This window comes from Anomaloglossus baeobatrachus, chromosome 4 (genome assembly GCF_048569485.1).
Source record: "Anomaloglossus baeobatrachus isolate aAnoBae1 chromosome 4, aAnoBae1.hap1, whole genome shotgun sequence".
Classification (NCBI taxonomy): Eukaryota; Metazoa; Chordata; class Amphibia; order Anura; family Aromobatidae; genus Anomaloglossus; species Anomaloglossus baeobatrachus.
Window position 1 is genome coordinate 170,709,334 of NC_134356.1, and position 12,922 is coordinate 170,722,255.

A 12,922-nucleotide genomic window follows, 5' to 3' on the forward strand; every position below is an offset into this window, starting at 1 on the left:
TAGACATAAACAAGTAGATCAAGTCTAGATTATAGTAAGTCAAGAATGCAGAATACATCCGTCATATGTATATACGCAGGTACATAACAATGGGAGCAAAGGCAAAGGAAGGTGGAGCAAGGGGAGGTTTTTCAAGAGACTGGTAGCAGCATGAGGTAGTGAAAGAACAGATTAAGATGGTGAAAAAAACAGGTGATACTACCTGTCACTAATAGTTCTGTATTCCAGGGAGAATGCTAAAATATAAAATAGATATCTGTATGTATAAAGCTAGGAATATATACGTATAGAGGAAGTGGTGTAAGCAGATAGGTTACCTGAATCAATATAATTCGATTCCCAGTCATCACACAGGCACTGCATACTAATGACCTGATCAGCTGGGAGCTTACCACGTGAGCTCCATGACGCCAATACCCCTCCCACTTACTATGTATTTAAAGTGCCACAATACAGCTGACACTAGCCGTCCTATACAGCCAAGGCACGTGAGTGCTGGCGTCCACACAGGCTCAGGTAAGATTACATTTTCCAGATTTCCTCACTCTATGTTTATACTGGGCTGACTTTCCTATTCCTTCTCATACATAGAAAATACATCCCAGGCGTTCCTGGTATCCCATCCATACCCTATATGTAACTACCACGTCTATATTGATTCAGGTAACCTATCTGCTTACACCACTTCCTCTATACGTATATATTCCTAGCTTTATACATACAGATATCTACTTTATATTTTAGCATTCTCCCTGGAATACAGAACTATTAGTGACAGGTAGTATCACCTGTTTTTTTCACCATCTTAATCTGTTCTTTCACTACCTCATGCTGCTACCAGTCTCTTGAAAAACCTCCCCTTGCTCCACCTTCCTTTGCCTTTGCTCCCATTGTTATGTACCTGCGTATATACATATGACGGATGTATTCTGCATTCTTGACTTACTATAATCTAGACTTGATCTACTTGTTTATGTCTATGTGTGTGCATTATGCGTGTATGTATATGTATATGTATGTATGTATATGTATATATATATGTACATGTCTGTATGTACGTACATCTTTCATATATCACCGACGAGATTCATGTTCACTTTCTTACAAAATCGCAAAGTAGCATAATATTATTTGTTTTGTACTAATTGTATGTGTTTATGCTCTATTTTTCACAACAGACTCTGTGAACAAGGCCTGTGGCCGCAACGTCAGAGCTATTTTCTGTCTTTAGTTCAATTCCTTTGCAAGGTTTTTTTGAATTTTCAATAAAATTAATACATTATTTATCACATTGAGTGTGCAGTGTACCTCTACTTGTATATTGAAGGGTTTTACCCATTCACTAGCACCTCGCCCTCAAATTAGTGTGCACGCACCTCTTTCCTATTGTCAAACCTCTGACAGATTTGACAAAGAAGGGAGCTGATGCTGAGCATTGGACCCCTGAGGCTATTGTGGCCTTCCAGGAGCTTAAAAGGCGATTCACTTCTGCCCCAGTTCTGCAGAAACCTGATGTGTCTCACCCATTTCAAGTTGAGATCGATGCCTCAGAGATCGGAGCAGGTGCTGTTCTGTCTCAACGAGACGCTACTTCGGGTAAACTTAAGCCCTGTGCCTTTTTCTCTCGGAAGTTTGCTCCTTCTGAACGGAATTATGATGTGGGGAACCGGGAATTATTGGCTATGAAGTGGGCATTTGAAGAGTGGAGGCATTGGTTGGAGGGGGCTAGGCATCAAGTTGTGGTGCTTACGGACCACAAGAATCTCATCTATCTGGAATCGGCCAAGAGGTTGAATCCTCGGCAGGCCAGGTGGGCTTTGTTTTTTACCCGGTTTAATTGTGTGGTCTCTTTTTTGCCGGGCACAAAGAATTTTAAGGCCGATGCCCTTTCCAAGAGTTTCTGCGCTGACTCTTTGGAGGTTGTCGAACTGTCTACTATCCTGAATGATGGTGTAGTTTTCTCGGCTATTTCGCCTGATCTGCGGTTGGCACTGGCGGAATTTCAGGGGGATAAATCTGAGAGATGTCCTACAGGGAAACTGTTTGTCCCAGACCAATGGACAGACCGAGTTGTCTCTGTGGTTCATTGCTCTGTTTTGGCGGGTCATCCTGGCATTTTTGGTACTCGGGATCTTGTGAGACGCTCTTTTTGGTGGCCTTCCCTGTCCCGAGATGTCCGTCGTTTTGTGCAGTCGTGTGGAGTTTGTTCTAGGTCCAAGCCCTGTTGTTCACGTTCTAGTGGGCTATTATTGCCTTTGCCTGTGCCTAAGAAACCTTGGACGCACATCTCTATGGATTCTATGATTCTATGAATCACATGACACAGCAGCTGATTGTATAAACGGCTTTTATACAATCAGCTGATGCATCAGTGCAAAAAAAAACTACACACTTCAGTGCAGACTCCTGTCCGACAGCATCAGCTGATAGTTTAGCCGGCCGGGTGGTAAAAAGCCGGCCTCACCGCTCGACTTATAGTGTCAGCTGATTCCGTCAGGTGACCGCATCAGCTGATCATCGCCAGGTCTGAGAAAGAGAGAGAGAGAAAGAAGAGAGAGAGAGAAAAAGAGAGAGAGAGAAAGAAGAGAGAGAAAGAAGAAAGAGAGAAAGAGAGAAAGAAGAGAGAGAGAGAAGAGAGAGAAACAGAGAAAGAAAAGAGAAAGAGAGAAAGAAGAGAGAGAGAGAAAGAAAGAAAGAAGAGAGAGAGAAAGGAGAGAAAGAAAGTAGAGAGAGAAAGGAGAGAAATAAAGGAGAGAGAGAAAGGAGAGAAAGAGAGAGAGAGAAAGAGAGAGCGAAAGAAAGGAGAGAGAGCAAGGAGAGAGAGAGAAAAGAGAGAGAGAGAAAGAGAGAGAGAGAATGAAAGGAGAGAGAGAAAAGAGAGAGAAAGGAGAGAAAGAAAGGAGAGAGAGAAAGGAGAGAGAGAAAGAAAGGAGAGAAAGAAAGGAGAGAAAGAAAGGAGAGAAAGAAAGGAGAGAGAAAGGAGAGAGAGAGAAAGGAGAAAGAGAAAGAAAGGAGAGAGAGAAAGGAGAAAGAGAGAGAGAAAGGAGAGAAAGAGAGAGAGCACTCATATCTGATGTCCGGCTCCTCCCCTCAGGAAATAATTAAATGATAATTATAAATATATTATAAATATATTATAAATATAATTTAAAATTAAAAAAAAAAAATTCTTTACTGGGCACTAGAACTCACGACCTAATGCTTCTTATGCAAGCGCTCTATCCACTCAACTACTGCTTCTAATAGTAAAGATAGGCAGATTTGGTAATCTTGACTTCTGCATTGCTGAAGTCTCTGCTGAACGCGCGAGTCACTTGATTGCTACGTGGAGCTGATACAGAGCACTCGTGTTCTGTAGCAGAGCTGACAGTGTCGTGTGGATTACGTTGGACCTGGAGGGGTATTTGGTGATTAATAAAGGGGTGAAACAGGATGTTTTTTTGTCTTTTATTCCAAATAAAGGATTTTTCGCGGTGTGTTTATTTACTTTCACTTTTAGGTTGATCATAGAAGGTGTCTCGGGGAGACGTCTGGCATGATCAACACGTTATTACCCCGATTGCCACCACACCAGGGCAATTCGGGATGAGCTGGGTAGAGTCCGGGACTCTCACATCTAATGGATGCGGCTATTCCAGCCGGCTGCTGGGTGATATTGTTAGGCTGGAGGGCTCCCCATACCGTGGCGCTCCCCATCCTGACAATACCAGCCTCCAGCCGTGCGGCTTTATCCTGGCTGGTATCAAATATGGCGGAACAGCATTTTTTTTTTATTATTATTATTTATTTATTTTACTGCACGATATAGACCCGCCCGCTGGCGGCTGTGATTGGTTGCAGTGACACAGCTGTCATTCATCGTGGGGGCGTGTCTGACTGCAAACAATCATAGGTGCCGGTGGGTGGGGAAAGCACGGAATAACTAATTGACTAATGAAGCGGCAGCCATTTTCTAAAGAGGAAAAGACACCGCAGATTTGTGACAGACGTGGAGCGAGGCGCCCGTGATCGGTGAGTAGGAAAGGGAGAGGGATTGTGCTGGGGACACAGGACGCATGCAGATAGCAACATGTGCAAATAGCCTTACTGTTAAAAGCCACGTTTATGTTGATCGAACTGTTCTCGAACCTAACTCGAACTGTCGAGCTTTTAGCAAAAAGCTCAAGTTCGATCTCAAGCACCCCCCAAAATCACTCAGACCTGAAATAGGCGAACCTAGAACCTAGAACATCGCTCATCTCTAGTTATAAAGCTCAAATATTTTTGTCACCCAAATAACAAACAGCTCTATTTCCAGAGAAGGAGTCTCACGATAAATTTGGGGCATTTTTCCACAAAGTAACTCTAACCTTCAGATCTCACTAATTACATTAGATCGTATTAAGCCTGTGCTTGACACTTGGAAATGTTTTGTCTTCCCCTGTAAATTTGTGAAAGCTGTAAAATTACCTGGCATCACTGGGATGTGGGAACGTTTTACCTTAATATGCGAAGTACTTAATGAGCAGGAAGATGGGTGTTAGCCTGAAATCACTTATTTCACAGCCACATGCAGAGTTACTAGGGTGTGGAGGAAGAAACTGTAACTGGCCTGTTGGGACATTATAGGAGATTGGAAAAAACAGGATCAATGTTTTCTTTAGCATATGGAAATGCCATAGTAATTAGAGAAAACCACAATTTGGTCATTTAAGAGCAAAAAGGAAACAAAACACTTATTCTGTTAGACAGTAGCCTTTAGAAAGTACTTATGCCAAATATTTACAAGGTTTAGCCAAATGTTGGGACCTGAATTATTTTGACAAAGTTCTCAGTTCTAAATTGCTAAGATTTTCATATTTTTTCCTTGATGATCCATTTATTGTACAGTATATTTTTATTATTTTTTTTTATTTAAATGTCATCCCACGGAAAAGAAGTAGTGTGTTTGCAAATTTGACACAGAGAAATCAACAGAACTGCAGCTATCATTTATCCAAACATATATTTAACTACTTAAGAAACTGACACCATCTTAAATAAAAATTGAACAAATTGCCTTTTATGCATTCAAGATAATCAATGGCGTTCATTTAACAGAGCTAGTTTTGGCCACGGGAACAAAATCTGATGCGATCATAGTTTTTACTATAAGTACAAATAGAGTGCAACCCACATAGGATTGTATAGGGCTGTTATAACTAGAGGTTTTATTTTTGGTCTTATACAGGACCACTTTTGTCACGAGACATTTTGCCTCGCCCAGTGGTCTGAGGTCACTCCTAGTGGATGGTATTTTGTTAGGGTATGTGCGCACGTTGCTTTTTACCTGCTTTTTACCTGCTTTTTTGCTGCTTTTTCTTCTGCGCTGTTTAATGCCAAAATGGATGTGTTCTTCTATTCAAGCAAAGTCTATGGGAATTTGGGTTTCTTGTTCACACTATGTTGTTCAAAATGCTGCCTTTTTGAGGCAGAACTTTGGTCAAAAACTCAGCTTTGCAGTGCAAAACCCAAATGGCAAAAACAATTGACATGTTGCTTCTTTGAAAAGCTGAGTTTTTGACCAAAGTTCTGCCACAAAAAGGCAGCATTTTGAACAACATAGTGTGAACAAGAAACCCAAATTCCCATAGACTTTGCTTGAATAGAAGAACACATCCATTTTGGCATTAAACAGCGCAGAAGAAAAAGCAGCAAAAAAGCAGGTAAAAAGCAGGTAAAAAGCAACGTGCGCACATACCCTTACTCCCAGGAATGGGACTTCGTCAGTTCTCTGAAATGGTTGTTAGGCCTCTTTCACACATCAGTGAAAAACACAGACATTTTTACTGACCTGTTAAAAACACATATGTCCCTCCGAGTGCCATGATTTCACAGCACACGTGGGTTCTCCATGTGCTATCCGTGATCAGTGATAGCATATGGAGATCAGGTACTCCAAACTCACCTGTCCATACTCCTGCTGTTTGTGGTGCTGAATCTCCGCCTCTGATGTGTCCAGCCGTGTGGTCTCCCCGCTGCTGCTGCTTCAGTGAATATTCATGAGCATAATTAGCTTGAAAGCAGCAGCCAGCAGCAGCAGGAGACAACATTGCTGGTGAAGGGGAGTATAAAAATAATTTTATTTCAAAGATACATTTTTTTTCTGGTGCGTATTACACAGATCACACCACTATGTCCAGAAAATGGGCAATCCATGGCTACTCCAAGTGGTTTGAAGTACCGGTAAAAGGCTTAGCCCCTACTGTCTACATCCAATTGAATTTGTATCTTTCAGATGTGAAGTAATGAGTGGCAGCACTCAGGGACAGAGGAGTGCTTAAATCCTGGCCCCAAAATGCAGCAGCAAATGAGGTCATTAGTCTACCGATGTTACTGCTGTTATGCAGAAGATGAAAACATAGCTGGAAGGTAAGAATCCTATGAAACTGAAGATATAGAGGACTTTTATTGTAGACTGCAGGGTGGGCAGGGGTAAGGGGATAGTAAGATGAGAGCATGATGGGGACAGTATGTGTGGTGCCCCTGAGGTTTCAGTCGCCACCGGGTACTGCACCTCACCAGAGGTTCAGTATTCATCCTGGGTACAGAGGAGGTTCTTGCCGATATGTGATGCCCTGGCGCCGCCAGGTGGTCACACACAAAATTGGCCCCCACATAACACCTTCCCTCACAGGATTACACTGAGCCAACAAAATCCTAGTCATCCCCCGCAGGTTAGGAAAGGCAAACCAGTGGGCGGGACCAGGCGGAAGGAAAATGCCCACCTAGGGGTCTAGAGAATCCGGGGCGGGGAAAAAGACAGTTGGCGTTTAGTTTTGAAGTGGAGTTGAGTGGAGCTCGAAGTAACTGGCGTTGGCGTTGGAGCCCCAGGGTACTGGCTAGATGGCAGACGGTGGTCCGTGTTTGTCAGGAGACGGGAAGACAGCTGCCAGAGATCCAAGGTGGACTGGGACAGGGTAGGAGCTCGCCAGTACCGACACCGGAGATCCGACCTGGAAACTGTGCACAGAGGGGGTACCTGGACCCTGAAGCAGAGACTGGAACCACTGGCTTTGTTAATTCACCAGTTGAGGAGAGGATTACAGGTCCTGTCCCACCCAAAGTCCCAAAAGAGCAAACCAGCAGCCCACCACGGGGGATAGGTCATCCACCAGGGCCCCTTTAGATCCCATGAGTCAGTGTCTAGGGGCAAGGCTCCCACCAGTAGTTCTGGGAGCGGACTCACGTGTTCCATTCTGAGAAGTCCAGAGAGAACTAAAATAGTGCAGAGGAAAGTGACAAAGACCATCACCCCGGGTGAGGGACCAGAATACACCCAGCCGCGGCGGCCAGCCATTGGTACTTTGGTTTACCGTTGGACTTGTGTGATTCATTTGACTGTGAGTACACCAGCATCCCCCGTTCTGACTGGGCGCGCCAGTCCCTGCAACCACCATCCTTAGCACAGAGACACTAGGCCCCGGGGCATCCATCCCTACCCACGGAGGGGTTAATATCCAGCTGCTATCACTTCGCCCCCGGGTGCTCCCCAACAGCAGTGGTGGTGCTACATCTCACCACACACCGTGAGTGGCATCACAAAGTGCTCGCGGCAATTCCCATACATATACGTCCCCTTATTCATCCCGGGTACAGAGGAGGTCATTGCTAATATGTGACGCCCTGATGCCATCAGGTGGTCACACACAAAATAGGCCCCCACATAACACCTTCCCTCACAGGGTTACACCGAGCCGACAAAACCCTAGTCACCCCCCTGCAGGGTAGGAAAGGCAAACCAGTGGGCGGGACCAGGCGGAAGGAAAACGCCCACCTAGGGGTCTAGAGAATCCGGGGTGGGAAAGAGACAGTTGGAGTTTAGTTTTGAAGTGGAGTTGAGTGGAGCTCGAAGTAACTGGCGTTGGGGTTGGAGCCCCAGCGTACTGGCTAGATGGCAGACGGTGGTCCGTGTTTGTCAGGAGACGGGAAGACAGCTGCTGGAGATCCGAGGTGGACTGGGACAGGGTAGGAGCCCGCCGGTACCGACACCGGAGAACTTACCCGGAAACTGTGCACAGAGGGGGTACCTGGACCCTGAAGCAGAGACCAGAACCACTGGCTTTGTTAATTCACCAGCTGAGGAGAGGATTACAGGTCCTGTCCCACCCAAAGTCCCAAAAGAGCAAACCAGCAGCCCACCGCAGGAGATAGGTCATCCACCGGGGCCCCTTTAGATCCCACGGGTCAGTGTCTGCGGGCAAGGCTCCCACCAGTAGTTCTGGGAGTGGACTCACGTGTTCCATTCTGAGAAGTCCAGAGAGAACTAAAATAGTGCAGAGGAAAGTGACAAAGACCATCACCCCGGGTGAGGGACCAGAATACACCCAGCCGCGGCGGCCAGCCATTGGTACTTTGGTTTACCGTTGGACTTGTGTGATTCATTTGACTGTGAGTACACCAGCATCCCCCGTTCTGACTGGGCGCGCCAGTCCCTGCAACCACCATCCTTAGCACAGAGACACTAGGCCCCGGGGCATCCATCCCTACCCACGGAGGGGTTAATATCCAGCTGCTATCACTTCGCCCCCGGGTGCTCCCCAATAGCAGTGGTGGTGTTACATCTCACCACACACCGTGAGTGGCATCACAAAGTGCTCACGACAATTCCCATACATATACGTCCCCTTATTCATCCCGGGTACAGAGGAGGTCATTGCTAATATGTGACGCCCTGATGTCACCAGGTGGTCACACACAAAATAGGCCCCCACATAACACCTTCCCTCACAGGGTTACACTGAGCCGACAAAACCCTAATCACCCCCCCGCAGGGTAGGAAAGGCAAACCAGTGGGCAGGACCAGGCGGAAGGAAAACGCCCACCTAGGGGTCTAGAGAATCCGGGGTGGGAAAAAGACAGTTGGAGTTTAGTTTTGAAGTGGAGTTGAGTGGAGCTCGAAGTAACTGGCGTTGGCATTGGAGCCCCAGTGTACTGGCTAGATGGCAGACGGTGGTCCGTGTTTGTCAGGAGACGGGAAGACAGCTGCCGGAGATCCGAGGTGGACTGGGACAGGGTAGGAGCCCGCCGGTACCGACACCGGAGAACTTACCCAGAAACTGTGCACAGAGGGGGTACCTGGACCCTGAAGCAGAGACTGGAACCACTGGCTTTGTTAATTCACCAGCTGAGGAGAGGATTACAGGTCCTGTCCCACCCAAAGTCCCAGAAGAGCAAACCAGCAGCCCACCGCGGGGGATAGGTCATCCACCGGGGCCCCTTTAGATCCAACGGGTCAGTGTCTGCGGGCAAGGCTCCCACCAGTAGTTCTGGGAGCGGACTCACGTGTTCCATTCTGAGAAGTCCAGAGAGAACTAAAATAGTGCAGAGGAAAGTGACAAAGACCATCACCCCAGGTGAGGGACCAGAATAAACCCAGCCGCGACGACCGGCCATTGGCACTTTGGTTTACCGTTGGACTTGTGTGATTCATTTGACTGTGAGTACACCGGCATCCCCCGGTCTGACTGGGCGCGCCGGCCCCTGCAACCACCATCCTCAGCACAGAGACACTGGGCCCCGGGGCATCCTTCCCTACCCACGGAGGGGTTAATATCCAGCTTCTATCACATCGCCCCCGGTGCTCCCCAACAGCAGCGGTGGTGCTACATCTCACCACACACCGTGGATGGCGTCACAAAGTGCTTGCGGCAATTCCTGTACATATAAGTCCCCTTTTATTTGAAGTGTCCAGGCGACCCCCGGGTCTGGAAGATCCCTCGAGCCACACTGCGGATCCGGATCTGAGCAGCCCGGCTGCTGGCATGGGGGCGGCACAGATAAACCACCACAATCCACCAAAACACAGAGTCAGCTGCCCTCTCACCGAGAATAAGGTTAGGTAGGGTCACTTGGATGGTCAACACAAGGTATGGGACCTCCCACCCACTAGTTCAGCAACCTGGGGGGTGAAGCTACACACTGGGGAGTAAGGCAACACCCACACACAGATATGCAGTCAGTAACAGTTACGCATGGACCAAGAAACAAGTGAGACGTGGGGAGAACACAGTCACTGAGGGGAGAGCTGCGCCATAACTCCCTCAGGACAGAGCGCACAGAACAGGGTGCGGAGCCCTAGGCTGGTGGGCACTGCACGTGCCGCCAGCAGAATCCACCAGGCAGAGGATTTCAAGTCCTCTGGCCCACACAAAGTGCCTGGGGCAAAGTAGCATATAGAGCCAGAAGTCGTGAAAAAAGAGCGGCACCATTAACGGACTCGCGCTGCCTGCCATACGGAACAGGAACGGAGCCCATCCAAGGACTAGGGTCCCAGCATTGTGTCAAACCGCAGGGACTCACACAACACAGCGCAAGTAGGAAGGACTCACAGAAAGAAACACCGGTTCTGACCTCCGAACTATCCGGGATCGGCTGGAACCCATGACAGCGGAGTCCGGCAGTCCAAAGGTGGTGACATCTCAGTGAGTAAAGAACTTTGATTGCTACCCCGGTGTTGCTCCCTTTCTTCACTGCCTCCAAACTTGCACTCCGCGGAAGGATTACTACTACTCCCAACCTCCCTGTGCGCCTGAGCTCTGCTTGTGGAGAGCTGTACCAACTTAGCTGCACTACCATCTGCCCTCAGAGGAAACCTCTTGCAGTGTCGGCTCCTATCTTAGCCGTACACCACAGGTGGCATCACGAATAACTACTATGCCCATCATCATCCCCCATTTCTTGACACCATCGGGGTCACAGAATCAGGCCTAGCTACTATGACATCCCAAACCCCCTGCACCCGCCCGGAGACAAGTAACCCCCCAGACCCCGTGGGTGCGTCATATACATAGGTGGCAGCAGAGGGCACAGATTGGAAAGGGAGCAGTGTGAGTTTGGAGTACAGTATGGAATGAGGGCATTGTGAGTAATAGGGCTGCAAACAGGAATTTCAAGGCCCCAAACTGGCAACATTTTTGGGCCCTCTTGAGACACCGCCTAGGCTCCACTCAAGCTCTGCTTCCACCCCTCAAAACCTCCACAGTCTCACGCCACGCTTGGAAAAACTTCACTTTTGTAAAACATCCTATGTTCCTAGGTAACAATCCCTAACTTGTCAGATGATGTGTTATATGGCTATATTAAAGTATTGTGCTATCTAAGAAGGTAAGTATTCTTACATCTGTATTTACATTAGGAACATTAAACCTTTGCATTTGAAAGTCCGCATCACTACCATTTTGGCTCTCCTGTACTACCGTGTTTTTCCAAAAATAAGACCTCCCCCAAAAATAAGCCCTAGCAGGGATTTTTAGCATTTTCGGAGTAAGGTTTAAATATAAAACCTACTCAGAAAATAAGCCCTAGCCACGGTTCAATAATGAAGTCTCCATGTAGATAAAAAAGTTAAAGAATACTGCAGGGCACTTCATTATAGACAGCGGACACCCTGCAATCACACTCATCCGACGCTGAGCAAGAGGACCTGCAGTGATCGCACACCCACACACATCCGATCTCACACATACAAACATCGGATCATACATCAGATCACACACACATACACTCACCACATCCAACAACACCGATTTCTTCTTGTCAGCAGAATCCTGAGAGGCTGTGCGGTGGAGGGAAAGGAAGCATTTTGTAATGCTGGATGTGATGAGGGAGTGAGTGAGTGAGTGAGTGAGTGAGTGTGATCTGATGTGTGTGTAATCTGATGTGTGTGTGATCTGCTGTGTGAGTGTGTCGGCAAGAAGTGGGGGGGGGGGCATGCAGCACAGCTGCTGGGAGGGCCCGCCGGAGATCACAAGAGGACCTAGGAGCTACGCAGACGTCCTGCATCTGGTAAATATGAGTCTCCAGGGAAGTGGGGGATCTGCTTTTTAGGGGGGGTAAACGTACCCCAACCATGTTTCTCCAAAAATAAGACCACCTCCAAAAATAAGGCCTAGTGCTTTTTTTGGGGACAAAAAAAATGTAAGACAGTGTTTTATTTTTGGAAAAACCCAGTACAAGCTGAGGTATTTAGACAAGACTGTGATTTGTTTGATTTATTGTATACTTGAAACTGTGTTATTGCAGTATATAGCATAAGCGATCAGATAATTGCAGTTTAATGTCCCTTGAGGGGACTAAAACAAGGTAAACAAAAAAAGTTGAAAAAAAAAACCCATGAAAGTTATTACTCCACCTCTCCTTCTTTAAAAATAAACTATTTGGCATCAACACATCTGTAAAAATCTAGTCTATCAAAATATATACTTAAAGGGGCAGTCCATTATTCAGAAAACCCCTTCTCAATCACCATGTTTCCCCCTTATAGAATAAGGTGAGTTCAGCCACAATTCTCACTTCCTTTGGATGGTTGATCTGTCTGAAGGACGAGAGAGTGAATTGGTCACTGGCTGGGTACATGGATGACATGACATAACAAAGTCATGCAAACCCCAGGAGATCTGGCACGACACCATTGGAATGGAGCCTGTCCACTATTAAGACGACCCCTTCTCAATCACCATGTTTCCCCCTTATAGAATAAGGTGAGTTCAGCCACAATTCTCACTAACTTTGGATGTTTGATCTGTCTGAAGGACGAGAGAGTGAATTGGTCACTGGCTGGGTACATGGATGACATGACATAACAAAGTCATGCAAACCCCAGGAGATCTGGCACAACACCATTGGAATGGAGCCTGTCCACTATTAAGACGACCCCTTCTCAATCACCATGTTTCCCTCTTATAGAATAAGGTGAGTTCAGCCACAATTCTCACTAACTTTGGATGTTTGATCTGTCTGAAAGAGGAGAGAGCAAATTGGTCACTGGCTGGGTGCATGGATCACATGACATAACAATGTCATGCAAACCTCGGGAGAGCTGGCATGACACCATTGGAATGGAGTTTGTACTGCACATGAGTATAAGGGTATGTGCGCACGTTGCTTTTTACCTGCTTTTTAC

General features: G+C 47.0%; 1 long non-coding RNA gene across 1 annotated transcript; it reads left to right on the plus strand.

The window, feature by feature from the left end:
* Window positions 1–443: 443 nt before the first annotated feature.
* Window positions 444–6,385, plus strand: LOC142301343 (uncharacterized). The gene is made up of 3 exons (XR_012752776.1): window positions 444–516; window positions 592–663; window positions 6,257–6,385. It is a non-coding gene; the product is annotated as an uncharacterized LOC142301343 (long non-coding RNA).
* The last annotated feature ends 6,537 nt before the right edge of the window (window positions 6,386–12,922 follow it).